Source organism: Bos taurus, chromosome 12 (assembly GCF_002263795.3).
Source record: "Bos taurus isolate L1 Dominette 01449 registration number 42190680 breed Hereford chromosome 12, ARS-UCD2.0, whole genome shotgun sequence".
In the NCBI taxonomy this organism is placed as follows: Eukaryota; Metazoa; Chordata; class Mammalia; order Artiodactyla; family Bovidae; genus Bos; species Bos taurus.
In genome coordinates, this window is record NC_037339.1 from 57,165,710 (window position 1) to 57,182,717 (window position 17,008).

Genomic DNA, 17,008 nt, shown 5'->3' on the forward strand with positions numbered 1-17,008 from the left:
GCACTGAGATGGAACCAGTGTACCCACATTGCAAAGTGGACTTGTAAACCCTGGACCACCAGGGAAGCCCAAACATCTTTTTATATGACAGCATTCTTCTGGAATGCTTCCTTGACCCATTCTAGGCAAAATTAGTACCGTGTCTCTCAGATTCATCTGCATTTACCTTGGTATATTTTTTAAGTCCCTGATGCTGGGAAAGATTGAAGGCAAAAGGAGAAGGTGGAAGCAGAGGATGAGATGGTTAGCATCACTGATTCAATGGACATAAACTTGGGCACCCTCTGGGAGATGGTGAGGGAAAGGGAAGCCTGGAGTACTGCAGTCCATGGTGTCACAAAGAGCTGGACACTGTGTGGCGACTGAACAAAACCAAAAAATTTTAGATGAAACATCAATATCTGTAATTGCATTATACATTTATTACTTGTTTGGTATTTCTTTTCCCAATAAAAACTTGGCATCTTGGGGTCAAAAAATTAGAAATTTCAGAGCTTTAACAGAAGTACGTATAAACATGCATGCTACATAGGGAATAATTATGTGACAAGTGAGTAATGCAATATTTTTAATAATGTTAAAGTGTATTTATAATTAAAATATATTTTGTTTCTGTATTCATTCTTTTTGGGTTTATTTATATAGTAAATAAGTTATTCTAAGAAGGAAAAAAGTTGCAGTACCTGAAGTGTATATGTATTTTATACTTGTTATTTTATGTTTAATATAAAGGGGATGACAGAGGAAGAGATGGTTGGATGGCATCACCAATTCGATGGACATGAGTTTGAGCAAGCTCCAGGAGTTGGTGATGGACAGGAAAGCTTGCTGTGCTGCAGTCCATGGGGTCTCAAAGAGTCAGACATGACTGAGCAACTGAACTGAACTGATTTTATATTTTATGTTCATTATTTAAAAATATAGTCTTAAGTAATGAAAGTTTACAACTCAAAGATATATTACATTTTAGTAATTATTTTTTGCCTTTTCCATTATAGTTTATTACAAGATATTGAATATAGTTCCATGTGATATATAGTAGGATCTTGTTGTTGAAGCTTTAAATACAAATCTATTTTAATATTTATACAATCTCTGATGGATTCTCTTTTTTCTTATGTATTAATCATATTTCAATTTATTAAAATCGATAGCAAGATAATTTGTATCACAGGAATCATTTGATAAATGTGCATAGCTAGTAGAAAGCTTTTTGACTATTGCCAAGATACAGTGAATTGAAAGATGCTGTATTATGGAATAAAGAAGAAAGATTCGTGGTATCTCAGTATATAGAATAAGATAAAAAAACATTTATTTGGTGCTGAAATTGTAATTTACTTTTACAGTTAAAAATTTAAGTTTAGAGAGCATCAACCTATGTGAGGCAAACACTAATAGAACTGCAAGGAGAAATAGTCAGATTCTTTACCATAGTTGAAGACTTCAAGATTTATTTATCAAAAATAAGAAGTTCCATCAGGTAGAAAATCAGTAAGGACATACAGTCGGTTCTCAATATCCATGTATTCATCTAAGGATTTCAAGCATGGATGAGAAATTCCAAAAAGTTCCAAAAAGCAGCAATAAATAAGTGGAATTAGCAATTAAAAACACAATACCATTTATATTAGCACCCATAAAAATAAAATGCTTATGTGCATATCTAATAAAACATATTCAAGCTTTATATAAGCCACACAATTCTGATGATTGAAATTAGAGAACACCTAAATATTGACATTCTAGAAAATGTCCCTACTAATTGAGAAGTACATTAGAAATTTGTTGATAAAAATAGACACATTGTAAACTTATGTGCAGTATAATACCAGGTTCTATCATTCAACAACAAGTTTCAACTCATATTAACTACCTGTTGTATGCCAGGAATCATGCTAAATAGTGAGAATAGAGCAGTAAATAAAATACAGAATTCCTCCTCTTTGTCCATAAATATTCCAGTGTTCATGCGAGAGACCAACTTAAGAAAATAATTGTATAAAGTCAAAATGTCTGCTAGTGTTGTTTTACAAAAAACAATACAAGTGATAAATTATGAAAAAATGTGAAAGAACAGTGCTGTTTTATATGGAGTGATGAAGTGCCAGAGATACTGGAAACTTGAATAGAGATCCATCCAAAAGGAGTGAGGAATGCCTTGTGAATATCTGGGGAGCATGAGTCGATGTGAATAAGAAACATCTAGACTCTGAGGCAGGAGTGTGCTAGGCTTGTCTAATAATGGGGTGGCAACTGAATTAGAACAGAATAAAGAAGATGGAGAGTGAAAAATGATGTAAAGACAGCTAGGAACTATATCGTAAGTGACAGTATACATCATGGTGTTTTCTTTGGGTTCTGCTGCATGAAATGGGGAGGAATGTTAAAATCTCCTTACTGGGAGTTGCAGTTTTGAAAACAAGTCTCTATTTATTATGTGAAGAAAGGAGTATAGGGAAGCAAGTATAATGCAGAGAGACCATGTATGAGATTTTTTATATTGTCTATGAAAGAAATCATAGGGTCAGAATATAGGTACAGGAAGTAAAAAGAATTTGCTTTCTTGATATATTCAAAAGAAAAATTGACAGATTTGTTAGTGGATTAGAATTAGTGTCTGACAGATGAATGTTAATTTCAATCTTTGTGAGTAGCTGAAACAACATTTGTTTTTAATTAGGTGAGGGAATAGGGAAATAAGCAAAAGGCATAAAAGTTGTCAGTGAGAAACAAGAGTTAGTACTTAGAAATATTAATTTTGTGATGCTTATTAGATATCCTGGTGGGAATGTTGAGTCAGCAGTATAAATATTCACATTTTTAACTTACAGATTTCTAAATTTATATTATACCACTGCTTTGGATAAAATTAATATTTTCACTCGATGTAAAATAGAAATGTCTTATTTAAACATGGTCTTGACTATCCAGAATGCTTATTTTCTTATCTTGAACATAGATCACAGTTTATTTTATGGTTACTTTCCAGGTTACCAGGATGATGCTTATGTCCTACTCGAGATTCACAATAAGAAAATACACTGAAGAAATGGACAATATGATGCTTTTATCTAATCAAGGTAAAAGAAAAAAATCTCATAATATTGTTGTTTCAGACACTCTGGTCAATATTAGCTGAAAAATGTATTTTATCTCAAAACTAAATACATATATATGTATGAGAGACAGAGAGAGAGAGAGAGAGAGAAAGGCAGAGAGGGAAGATTTCTGCTAAATAGAAAAACTTGAAAATAATTAAGAAGTTTCTTAGAAATATATCAGTGACTAGAATTGAGTTGGTTTTAGAAGTAGAAGGATGATTTCAATGTTCACCTTTTCACATATTCCCTTTCCTACTTGACTAGGAATTAGAGTAAATTATATCCTTACCATGATTATAGAAATTCTTCTACCTAGTTCTTAGTGGAAGTTTTTAGTAAGTTGTGGGCATGCAAGGTGAAATTTGTCATTTCAGAAAAAAAGGACTGTGCCGGGAAATAAGAAATGGTTGTTGATTATTTATGTAACATTACAGGGAGCATCTTAAGATAGTGATGATATATGCTCTGTAAATGAACCAAGTCCTGCTTTTATTACTTCTGGCCATAGCAACCTGAAATATAGATTAGCACTGACTTGAATGATCTCTCTGGAAAAAAAAAAAAAAAAGGTACTGATCAGAATTCTGTTTTTAAGAGCCCCTAAGTAAAAGATTGGAGAAGGCAATGGCACCCCACTCCAGTACTCTTGCCTGGAAAATCCCATGGATGGAGGTGCCTAGTAGGCTGCAGTCCATGGGGTCGCTAAGAGTCAGACACGACTGAGTGACTTCACTTTTCACTTTCATGCATTGGAGAAGGAAATGGCAACCCACTCCAGTGTTCTTGCCTGGAGAATCCCAGGGACAGAGGAGCCTGGTGGGCTGCCGTCTATGGGGTCGCACAGAGTCGGACACAACTGAAGTGACTTAGCAGCAGCAGCAAGAAAAAGATCTTAGAATGCTCCCAAGTCAAATGTATTAATAATTCCTTTATTTGGTTCTAATACACATATAAGGACAGGGATGTGGAGGAGCAGGCAGTGGCATAAACACTAAGTAGCCTTTGTGAAAAGTTATATTTTGGAGGTGGGTCCAGACAGTTATCATAGGAAAGGTCTTATAATTAATGCCATATGCTGCTTGAGAGTGCTTCCAAGTCCCTATCTATTAACTTTGTCTTTGTGGTTTAAGGTTGGTTGATGAATCACAAAGCAAGTTTTTAGAATGTTTCCATCTTACCATTTTCTCTTATAATTATCGGTATCATCATGACAGTATCTAATTTAATGGTTTAAATTGCAAATGTTCAGCATTTTAGAAAGGTGTATTAGTAGGTTTTCTGTATGCTCAACTGGGAAAATAGCCAAACTTTATTATACTGTTTTCAACTCTAAAGAGCATACTGATACACAGACAAACTTTTATATATCTATTTCTTCTTTGATTACTGGAGATAATGTTCCTTACCATTGTTTTTGGCATTAAAATAAGATGTGGAGAAAGAAAGCTTGCAAATACTTGATTTTTGTTTTGTTCAAATGATGAGATTTTATTTTTACAGTTAAAAGAGTAATAATTTGAATAGACTGTATATTACACATAATAAGCACCTACAAATGACCTTCTAGATTACTAACATATTAATATGATTTGAAACCTTAAATTATGAGGGCTGCTGCTTGCATGTGATACTAAGAAAGACTCTAGAGCATATCTAAATGTTGAGCTTCAGTTAGAACTATGTCATCACCCAGAGAACATCCCCTCTACTAAATGTCTTTTAAGCAGACCATTAACATAGGCAGTGATTAATATGACACTGTAAATGATTAAGCAGGTGGCAACTATTAGGTAGCTTAGCAGGATTTAACTCAAGTGTAGAAATTCAAAACCCCAAATAGAGTTCCTTAATGACTTCTTAGTAATTGTGCTGAATTACTAATATAGTATTAAGTGTCTTTCAATTGAACTCAGGTGTAAAAACATGTGAACATTTACTAGCTTTAAAAATCTTGTTCAGATTTAGTGTTTGTTCCATTCATTTTTTTATGCAAAGTGAATAATCACTATACCTCCTTGCATTTTCTTGCTTTCAAAATTATAGAAGCAAAACGTAACATATCAAACTGCAATGCTTCCTTCCCTCTTTACTTCCTTCTTATATTCATCCCTCTTTTCCTTCCTGCCATCTTTCTATTTCTCTCTTGTTCTTCCTTTAGTAAATTATAGCATTCTGATGAATATGAAAATGTATCCCACTGCCTTTTAATTTTTATTCCTTAGTCTGTAGAGAGTTAAACTGTCTTTTAACATTTTTTGTCCATTTTCCTTCCTTTGTAAATTGCTTGTTTATATATTTTGCCACTTATCATTTTGAGATGTTTTTAATATTTTAATTGGAAGATAATTGCTTTACAATATTGTGTTAGTTTCTGCTGTACAACAACATAAATCACCTATAAATATACACGTATATCCCAAACCTCTTGAGCCTCCTTCCCACCCCTATCTTACCTCTCTAGATCATCACAGAGCACTGAGCTGAGCTCCCTGTTCTACACAGCAGTTCCCACTGTTTTACAATGGTAGTGTATATATGCACATTGAGATTTTGCTTGATTTCATATGGATTTGGTAAAACGTCTTTCTCTATTTTGTATATTATTTTTGTGCATAAGCACTGAAAGTTGACTTATCATATTTTTTTTATAATGCCTTCTTCATAGAAAAGTTTTCAGTTTAATCAAGTAAGATTTATTATTTCTTTGTGTATATCTACCTGTCATCTTGTTTCAGATGATTAGTCTATCCTTGAGGCCTATAGGAAGTCCCTGTATTAGTAACAAGGGTTTAATGAATTTTGTACTTCTAGGGATTTTTAGTAGATTTCAGGGCTTCTAAGTTCATAGTATTTTTTGTAATAAAATGTCTTAGAATCTAAGAATCTAATAAAAAACTTCATTATAAATTACTCTTGACTATAAAGGAAAGTGTTGAGGCTTTTATTTTACGGAAAAGCCATAGAGATTTATAATCTGACACTATTATGTGTAATTTTCCTTTACATGTATAATTCATACTGTAGAAGAAATATGTGCAGTTAAGCATATTTTTCCCAGCAAAGCATAAGAACTTGGCTGAAACACTGCCTTTTATTAGCAAACTCTCATATTTAAAATAGAGGTTTTGTCTTACATTCTGGTTAACTATTATAGAGTTTCAAGTCAGCATTAGTCTCAAGACTTAAAGCAATTGCCAATTAATTAATTCCTACTTTTGAGTGTTTTTTTCTTTCTAGTTTAAACTAAGAACATGTAAAGTCAATTTAAAAATTCCCATGATCCTTTTCATTTGGAAAATACTAAAACAAATTGAATATTCTCTGAAAATAATTTAATGTATTTAAACAAAAAAATGCAGAAATACTCATCTGTGAAATATTAACTATATGTGAAATATAAAAAATCTACATACTTTAATATATCACACTTATTTGCAGATAATTTCTGAAACAGTATGTATGTTTATTTCTATAAACTAGAATTCTAAGACAGAAAATAAATAGCAAATTTAAAAATTCTCAATAAAATGTTCATAGAAATGTAAGCATAGAAATATATCTTCCTGTAAAATCAATTCATATATTTTTTAGACATGTGCCTAATGCACATTGACTCTGAAGCCCCATAATGATATTTATATGTGAATGTATGAATTTTCATTGAGTTACTTAGAATAAAAGTCTAAGAGCATTAGAAATGATTGCAAACTGAAAGGCTATTTTAGTAACTTAATACAAAAGTAATCTTTTTTTAGTGGTTCAATAATTTTCCCCCCTGGTTAAAAATTTAGTCCTGAAAATAGCCAATATGCAAAGGCCAGCAAAGGAAATATAAATGTTTAAAGCCTGAGTGAAATCATGATGTAATACAAAATGCATATGCTTAAAAAATTGTTTATTTTTAAGTATCCATAGTAAATTTAGTTGAAATTTAAGATATGAAATTAAATACTGATTATTCTTAATTTTTGTAATTAATGGTGTTACTATGTGTACACAGTAGCTTTTCATTTGCTTATAGTTTATACTTTAAATATTCATACACTTGTTTTCAAAATAATGGACATCTGCTAATTTCCTATTCAATACCAGCATACCTCATTTTACTGTGCTCTACTTTATTGAGCTTCACAGATACAGGGTTTTAATAAATTGCAGATTTGTAGCAACTCTTAGTTTAGTAACTCAATGGATGCCATTTTTCCGACAGCATTTGTTCAGTTCATGACTCCATGTCACATTTTAGTAATTTTCCCAAAATTTCAAACTTTGTAAATATTATTATATTTGTAATGGCAATAGGTAATCAGAGATTTTTGATGTTACTATTGTAATTGCTTAGGGGTGCCATGGCGTCACTCAGGTAGGATGATGCCCTTAATTGATAATTTTTGCATGTGTTTTGACTGACCCTTACTCACCTTTCTTCCTCTTCTCGACCTCCCTTTTCTCAGATACAACAGTATTGAAATTAGGCCAATAAATAATCCTACAGTTCCCTGTAAGTTGTTAAAGTGAAAAGTTGCAGATCTCTCTCTTTAAATCAAAAGCTAGAAATAAATAAGCTCAGGAGGGAAGTTCTGCCAAAAGCCTAAATAGGCTGGTATCTAGAAATCTTGTGCCAGTTAGTCAAGTTGGGAATGCACGGGAAAAGTACTTGAAGGAGATTAAGAATCAAAGTCAACCCACAAATAGGAAAGCAAGGCAGCATTATTGCAAATATGGGGAAAGTTTTAGTGATTTGGATAAAAAGTCAAACTAGCCATATCATTCCTTTAAGCAATGGTTTAACCCAGAGCAAGCCTCTAACTCTTAAATTTTTTGAAGACCAATAGAGGTGAGGAAGGTGCAGGAGAAAAGTGTGACACTAGCAGAGTATGGCTCCCAAGGTTTAAGGAAAGAAGCCCTCTCCATAACATAAATGTACAAGGTGAAGCAGGTGCTGATGTAGAAGCTTCAGCAAGTTACTCAGAAAATCTGACTCAGTTAACTAAAGAAGGTGGCCTCACTAAAACAGACTTTCAGTGTAAATAGAGCAGCTTTGAAAGTGAAAGTGAAAGTCACTCAGTCATATCCAACTCTTTGCAACCCCATGGACTATATGAGTTCAGTTCAGTTCAGTCCCTCAGTGTGTCCAACTCTTTGTGACTCCATGGACTGCAGCATGCCAGGCCTCCCTGTCACTCACCAACTCCCAGAGTTTACCCAAACTCATGTCCATTGAATCAGTCCAACCATCTCATTCTCTGACATCCCCTTCTCCTCCTACCTACAGTCTTTCCCAGCATCAGGGTCTTTTCCAATGAGTCATTTCTTCCCATCAGGTAGCCAAAGTATTGGAGTTTCAGCTTCAACATGAGTCCTTCCAATGAACACCCAGGGCTGATCTCCTTTAGGATGGACTGGTTGGATCTCCTTGAGAGTCCAAGGGACTCTCAAGAGTCTTCCCCAACACCACAGTTCAAAAGCATCGATTCTTCAGCGCTCAGCTTTCTTCACAGTCCATACATGACTACTGGTAAAACCGTAGCCTTGACTAGGTGTATCTTTGTTGGCAAAGTAATGTCTCTGCTTTTGAATATGATATCTAGGTTGGTCATAACTTTCCTTCCAAGGAGCAAATTATTTTAATTTCATAGCTGCAATCACCATCTGCAGTAATTTTGGAGCCCCCCCCAAAATAAAGTCAGCCACTGTTTCCATTGTTTCCCCATTTATTTGCCAAGAAGTGATGGGACCAGATGTCATGATCTTAGTTTTCTGAATGTTGAGCTTTAAGCCAATTTTTTGACCCTCCTCTTTTACTTTCATAAAGAGGCCCTTTAGTTCTTCTTCACTTTCTGCCATAAGGGTGGTGTCATCTGCATATCTGATGTTATGGATATTTATATCAGCAATCTGATTCCAGCTTGTGCTTCTTCCAGCCCAGCGTTTCTCATGATGTACTCTGCATATAAGTTAAATAAGCAGGGTGACAGTATGCAGCCTTGACATACTCCTTTTCCTATTTGGAACCAGTCTGCTGTTCCATGTCCAGTTCTAACTGTTGCTTCCTGATCTGCATACAGATTTTTCAAGAGGCAGGTCAGATGGTCTGGTATTCCCATCTCTTTCAGAATTTTCCACAGTTTATTGTGATTCACACAGTCAAAGGCTTTGGCATAGTCAATAAAGCAGAAAGAGATATTTTTCTGGAACTCTCTTGCTTTTTTAACGATCCAGCGGATGTTGACAATTTGATCTCTGGTCCTCTGCCTTTTCTAAAACCAGCTTGAACATCTGGAAGTTCATGGTTCATGTATTGCTGAAGCCTGGCTTGGAGAATTTTGAGCATTACTTTACTAGCTTGACAGATGAGTTCAATTGTGCAGTAGTTTGAGCATTCTTTGGCATTGCCTTACTTTGGGATTGGAATGAAAACTGACCTTTTCCAGTCCTGTGGCCACTGCTGAGCTTTCCAAATTTGCTGGCATATTGAGTGCAGCACTTTCACAGCATCATCTTTCAGAATTTGAAAGAGCTCAACTGGAGTTCCATCACCTCCACTAGCTTTGTTCGTGGTGATGCTTTCTAAGGCCCACTTGACTTCAGGTTCCAGGATGTCTGGCTCTATGTAAGTGATCACAGCATCGTGATTATCTGGGTCATGAAGATCTTTTTTTCTATAGTTCTTCTGTGTCTTCTTGCCACCTCATCTTAATATCTTCTTCTTCTGTTAGGTCCATACCGTTTCTGTCCTTTATTGAGCCCAGCTTTGCATGAAATATTCCCTTGGTACCTCTAATTTTCTTAAGGAGATGTCTAGTCTTTCCCATTCTGTTATTTTCCTCTATTTCTTTGCATTGATCACTGAGGAAGGCTTTCTTTTCTCTCCTTGCTATTCTTTGGAACTCTGCATTCAGATGCTTATATCTTTCCTTTTCTCCTTTGCTTTTTGCTTCTCTTCTTTTCACAGCTATTTTAAGACCTCCCCAGACAGCCATTTTGCTTTTTTGCATTTTTTTTTCCATGAGGGTGGTCTTGATCCCTGTCTCCTGTACAGTGTCACGAACCTCAGTCCATAGTTCATCAGGCACTCCATCTATCAGATCTAGTCCCTTAAATCTATTTCTCACTTCCAATGTATAATCATAAGAGATTTGACTTAAGTCATACCTGAATGGTCTAGTGGTTTTCCCTACTTTCTTCAATTTAAGTCTGAATTTGGCAATAAAGAGTTCATGATCTGAGCCACAGTCAGCTCCTGGTCTTGTTTTTGCTGACTGTATAGAGCTTTTCCATCTTTGGCTGCAAAGAATATACTCAGTCTTATTTGGGTGTTGACCATCTGGTGATATCCAGGTGTAGAGTCTTCTATTGTGTTGTTGGAAGAGGGTGTTTGCTATGACCAGTGTGTCCTCTTGGCAAAACTCTATTAGCCTTTGCCCTACTTCTTTCCATACTCCAAGGCCAAATTTACCTGTTATTCCAGGTGTTTCTTAACTACCTACTTTTGCATTCCAGTCCCCTATAATAAAAAGGACATCTTTTTGGGGTGTTAGTTCTAAAAGGTCTTGTAGGTCTTCATAGTACAGTTCAACTTCAGCTTCTTCAGCATTACTGGTTGGGGCATAGACTTGGATTACTGTGATATTGAATGGTTTGCTTTGGAAACAAACAGAGATCATTCTGTCATTTTTGAAATTGCATCCAAATACTGTATTTCAAACTGTTTTTTTGACCATGATGGCTACTCTATTTCTCCTAAAGGAATCCTGCCCACAGTAGTAGATATAAAAAGCATCTAAGTTAAATTCACCCACTCCAGTCCATTTTAGTTCGCTGATTTCTAGAATGTCGACATTCATTCTTGCCATGTCCTGTTTGACCACTTCCAATTTGCCTTGATTCATGAACCTAACATTCAAGGTTCCTGTGCAATATTGCTCTTTATAGCATTGGACCTTGCTTCTATCATCAGTCACATCCACAACTAGGTATTGTTTTGCTTTGGCCTCATCCCTTCATTCTTTCTGGAGTTATTTCTCCACTGATCTCCAGTAGCATATTGGGCACTTACTGATCTGGGGAATTTCTCTTTTGTATCCTGTCATTTTGCCTTTTCATACTGTTCATGGGGTTCTCAAGGCAAGAATACTGAAGTGGTTTGCCATTCCCTTTTCCAGTGGACCACATGCTGTTAGACCTCTCCACCATGACCTATCCATCTTGGGTGGCCCCACACAGCATGGCTTAGTTTCATTGAGTTAGACAAGGCTGTGGTCCGTGTCATCAGATTGGCTAGTTTTCTGTGATTACGGTTTCAGTGTCTGCCTCTGATGCCCTCTCGCAGCACCTACCATCGTACTTGTGTTTCTCTTACCTTGGACATGGGGTATCTCTTCACGGCTGCTCCCGCAAAACACAACCAGTGCTCCTTACCTTGGACAAGGGGTATCTCCTCACAGCTGCCCCTCCTGACCTTGGACGTGGAGTAGCTCCTCTCAGCCCTCCCGCGCCCACTCAGCCACCACTCCTTGGACGCAGCTTTATATTGGAAGAATATGCCATCTAGGACTTTAATAGAACTTCCCTGTTGCTCAGATGGTAAAGAATCTGCCTGCAATGCAGGAGACCCAGGTTCAATCCCTGGGTTGGAAGAAACTCTGGAGATGGGAATGGCTACCCACTCCAGTATTCTTGCCTGGAGAACCTCATGGACAGAGGAGCCTTGTAGACTACAGTCCATGGGGTCACAAAGAGTCAGATACAACTAAGCGATAATACTACTACTACTAAGTCCAGAATGGGCTCCAGCTAAAATGTGAAAGAGTGGCAAAGGAGAAAACACATCTACCACTGAAGGAAATATCTACCTATGTCTACCTAAGGACTTTAATATCTAGAGAGAAGTCAATGCCTGACTTCAAAGCTTCAAAGCACAGGCTGACTCTCTTGTGAGGAGCTAACACAGCTGCTGTCTTTAAGTTGAAGACAATTTTTTTTACTGATTTGAAAGTTCTAGGGCACTTAAGAATTATGCTAAATCTCCTATTTGTATGTTCTGTAAATGAAATAACAAAGCCTGGATGACAGCAGATTTGTTTACAATATGGTTAACTGAATATTTTAAACCCACTGTTGAGACCTGCACTCAGAAAAAGAAAAAAGACTACTTTCAAATTATTACAGCTGATTGACAATGTACCTGTCACCCAAGAGCTTTGATGGAGATATACAATAAAATTAATTTTGTTATCATGTCTGCTAATACAACATCCACTCTGTAGCCCATGGATCAATGAGTAATTTCAAGTCTTATTATGTAAGCCTATTTCATAAGGATATAGCTGCCATATATAGTGATTCTTCTGGTGAATCTGGACACAGTAAATTGAAAACCTTTTGAAAAGGATTCACCACTCTAGATGCCATTAAGGACATTCATGATTCATAAGAAAAGGTCAAAATATCAACATTAATAGGAGTTTGTAAAGAGTTAGTTCCAACCCTCAAGGATGACTTTTAGGGGTTCAAGATTTCAGTGGAGGATATGTGATGGAATGTAGCAATAAAAATAGAATTGAAAGTGGAGCCTGAAAATGTGACTGAATTGATGCAATCTCATGATACAGTTTTCATGGATGAGAAGTTGTTTCTTATGGATAAGCAAATAAAGCAGTTTTTGAGATGGTGAAGATGCTGTGATGTTTGTAGAAATAACAACAAAGAATTGAGCATATTACCTAAATTTAGTTCATAAAACAGTGGCAGGTTTAAGAGGACTAACTCCAATTTTTAAAGAAGTTCTGTTGTGACTAAAATGCTATCAAACAACATTATGTGCTACAGATAAATTGTAAAAGTCAATCAAAACAGTAGTTTTTGTCATTTTATTTTAAGAAATTGCTACAGCCACCCCAGTCACCCCACCCTTTTCAATCTCAGCCATCAGCACTGAGGTAAGACCCACCACCAGCAATGAGACTTTGGTCCCCAGAAGGTTCACATGATGGTTAACATATTTTAGCAATAAAGTATTTTTATTAATATATGCACATTGTTATTTGGAAGGAAGGATGCTAAAGCTGAAACTCCAATACTTTGGCCACCTCATGCGAAGAGTTGACTCATTGGAAAAGACTCTGATGCTGGGAGGGATAGGGGGCAGGAGGAGAAGGGGACGACAGAGGATGAGATGGCTGGATGGCATCACTGACTAGATGGATATGAGTTTGAGTGAAGTCCTGGAGATGGTGATGGACAGGGAAGCCTGGCGTGCTGCAATTCATGGGGTTGCAAAGAGTCGGAATGACTGAGCGACTGAACTGAACAGAACTGAACATTGTTATTCTAGATAATGCTATTGCATACTTAATAGACTACAATATAGTGTAAACATAACATTTACCTGCACTGGGAAATGAAAAAAATTTTGTGATTTGCTTCTTTACAATTTTCTTCATTACTGAACTTGCAGTATTGCTGAGATATGCCTTGAAATAATTAGAATATTTGAAAAGGAGTATATGAATATTTAAATAACATAAATTGTAAACAAATGAAAAGCTCTTATGTGTACATGCATCAGCATTATTAATAACAAAAATTAATATTAATCAGTATTTTTGTTGTATATCTTAATTTTCAGTTAAATTTCCTATGGATACTTTAAAGTAGACAGTTATTTAAACAAATTCATTTAGTAGTACAATGAGATTTCCCTCAGGTTTTAAACATTGTGATGTTATGAAATTTCTCTCAATAGCTCTTTTTGTGATAAAGTCTACTTGCTTATTTGTTTCATTATTTTAAAACATTTTAAGATAATTATAGATTCACACACTATTATAAGGAAATAATGAAGAGAGGTTCTGTGTACCCTTCACTTTGTTACTATTGTTTTATAGTCAATATTTGTTTAATTTTAGGTTTATATCAATGATAGTAGTCAATTTGAATTAAGAAATATAACTTCACTGCTGCTGCTAAGTAGCTTCAGTTGTGTCCCACTCTGTGCTACCACATAGACGGCAGCCCACCAGGCTCCTCTGTAACTGGGATTCTCCAGGCAAGAATACTGGAGTGGGTTGCCATTTCCTTTTACAATGCATGACAGTGAAAAGTGAAAGTGAAGTCGCTCAGTTGTGTCCTACTCTTAGCGACCCCATGGACTGCAGCCTACCAGGCTTCTCTGTCCCTGGAATTTTCCAGGCAAGAGTACTGGAGCGGGGTGCCATTGCCTTCTCCAGATAACTTCACTATAAGACAGTAAGAGAAAATCTTGAGGTAGGGAAATATTTTTTAAATTTAATACAAAAGCACTTTTCCAAAAATGGAAATCTCGATAAATAAGATTTCATTAAAATTAAGATCTATTTTTTAAAAAGTATTTAGATAAGCTTAAAAAAATGAACTATTGAGAAAATATTTGTGATACATGTATCCCACATAGGTTTTCTGTATAGAACATATAAATATCAATTAATTACATCAATTAAGTGAAAAAATGCATAAAAATTTTAAATGATAAAGTTACTTGGAAAAATAGCATGCATAAACTTGTCCAGATTACAAGTAATCACTCCAATCTGAATCTAACTCATAATGAAATACCACCAGTGCCCACCAGGATGGCTAAATTATTATTCTTTTACTACCAGGCATTTTCAAGAATGCAGAGCAATTTTAACTATATATTCTATTAGTTGACTACAAAAGGGGATATTCACTTCAGAAGTTTGAGCTGTGGATCAACATACAGGTGTCTTAGCAGAAAATCCTATTTTAATTATATATGTAAGAGTCACATGTAGAAATGTGCAAAATATGACGTGCCCCCAAAATACACAGGACATTATTTGTAATAGCTACTACAATCTAAATGTATATCAGTAGAAAATATTTATAAAATAAATATATTCATGCAATTATTTATTATACATTAATAAAAATAAATTAGAATTACTCCCCCAAATGGAGTGACTCTTAAAAACATAATGTGGAATGCAATAAAGCAAACATAAAAGTATTTGTGCTGTGATATCATTCTTGTAAAGATCAAAAAGAATCAAAATTAAAGGACTGTTAGTAATCAGGATAGGGTTGCCTTTGTGGAGGAAAGAATGAACAGTGATAGGAGAGGGTATGAAGGGTATTCTGGTTTGCTATTAGTTTTCTGTTTCTTGATAGTTGTAGTTACAAAGATGAGATTATGTTGTGATAATCCACTGAGGTGTACAGTTCTGAATCACACACTTTTCTCTTTATTTGTGATGCCTCAAAGGCACAAGTATTGGTAGCAATATTTTAGAAATTTCCTCATCACACATGCAAGACTTTTCTATAATTTATAATTTTAAATTTATAAATCTAGATCTGATAGATAGAGTTCCTGATGAACTATGGACTGAGGTTCGTGACACTGTACAGGAGACAGGGATCAAGACCATCCCCATGGAAAAGAAATGCAAAAAAGCAAAATGGCTGTCTGAGGAGGCCTTACAAATTGCTGTGAAAAAAAGAGACGCGAAAAGCAAAGGAGAAAAGGAAAGATATAAGCATCTGAATGCAGAGTTCCAAAGAATAGCAAGAAGAGATAAGAAAGCCTTCCTCAGGGATCAATGCAAAGAAATAGAGAAAAATAACAGAATGGGAAAGACTAGACATCTCGTCAAGAAAATTAGAGATACCAAGGGAATTTTTCATGCAAAGATGGGCTCAATAAAGGACAGAAACGGTATGGACCTAAGAGAAGCAGAAGATATTAAGTAGAGGTGGAAAGAATACACAGAAGAACTATGCCAAAAAGTTCTTCATGACCCAGATAATAACAATGGTGTGATCACTCACCTAGAGCCAGACATCCTGGAACCTGAAGTCAAGTGGGCCTTAGAAAGCATCACCACGAACAAAGCTAGTGGAGGTGATGGAATTCCAGTTGAGCTCTTTCAAATCCTGAAAGATGATGCTGTGAAAGTGCTGCACTCAATATGCCAGCAAATTTGGAAAACTGAGCAGTGGCCACAGGACTGGAAAAGGTCAGTTTTCATTCCAATCCCAAAGAAAGGCAATGCCAAAGAATGCTCAAACTACCGCACAGTTGAATTCATCTGTCAAGCTAGTAAAGTAATGCTCAAAATTCTCCAAGGCAGGCTTCAGCAATATGTGAACTGTGAACTTCCAGATGTTCAAGCTGGTTTTAGAAAAGGCAGAGGAACCAGAGACCAAATTGCCAACATCCGCTGGATCATCAAAAAAGCAAGAGAGTTCCAGAAAAACATCTCTTTCTGCTTTATTGACTATGCCAAAGCCTTTGACTGTGTGAATCACAATAAACTGTGGAAAATTTGAAAGCGATGGGAATACCAGACCACTTGACCTGCCTCTTGAGAAATTTGTATGCAGGTCAGGAAACAACAGTTAGAACTGGACATGGAACAGCAGACTGGTTCCAAATAGGAAAAGGAGTATGTCAAGGCTGTATATTGTCACCCTGCTTATTTATCTTATATGCAGAGTACATCATGAGAAACGCTGGGCTGGAAAAAGCACAAGCTGGAATCAAGATAGCTGGGAGAAATATCAGTAACCTCAGATATGCAGATGACACCACCCTTATGGCAGAAAGTGAACAGGAACTAAAATGCCTCTTGATGAAAGTGATAGAGGAGAGTGAAAAAGTTGGCTTAAACCTCAACATTCAGAAAATGAAAATCATGGCATCTGGTCCCATCACTTCATGGGAAATAGATGGGGAAACAGTGGAAATAGTGTCACACTTTATTTTTGGGGGCTCCAAAATCACTGCAGATGGTGATTGCAGCCATGAAATTAAAAGACGCTTACTCCTTGGAAGAAAAGTTATGACCAACCTAGATAGCGTATTGAAAAGCAGAGTCATTACTTTGCCAACAAAGGTCCAT

At 35.8% G+C, this 17,008-nt stretch overlaps 1 non-coding gene across 1 annotated transcript; it reads right to left on the minus strand.

The window, feature by feature from the left end:
* Positions 1 to 11,953: 11,953 nt before the first annotated feature.
* MIR1256 (microRNA mir-1256) lies at positions 11,954 to 12,035 on the minus strand. The gene has a single exon (NR_031013.1). It is a non-coding gene; the product is annotated as a microRNA mir-1256 (primary transcript).
* Between the last annotated feature and the right edge of the window lie 4,973 nt (positions 12,036 to 17,008).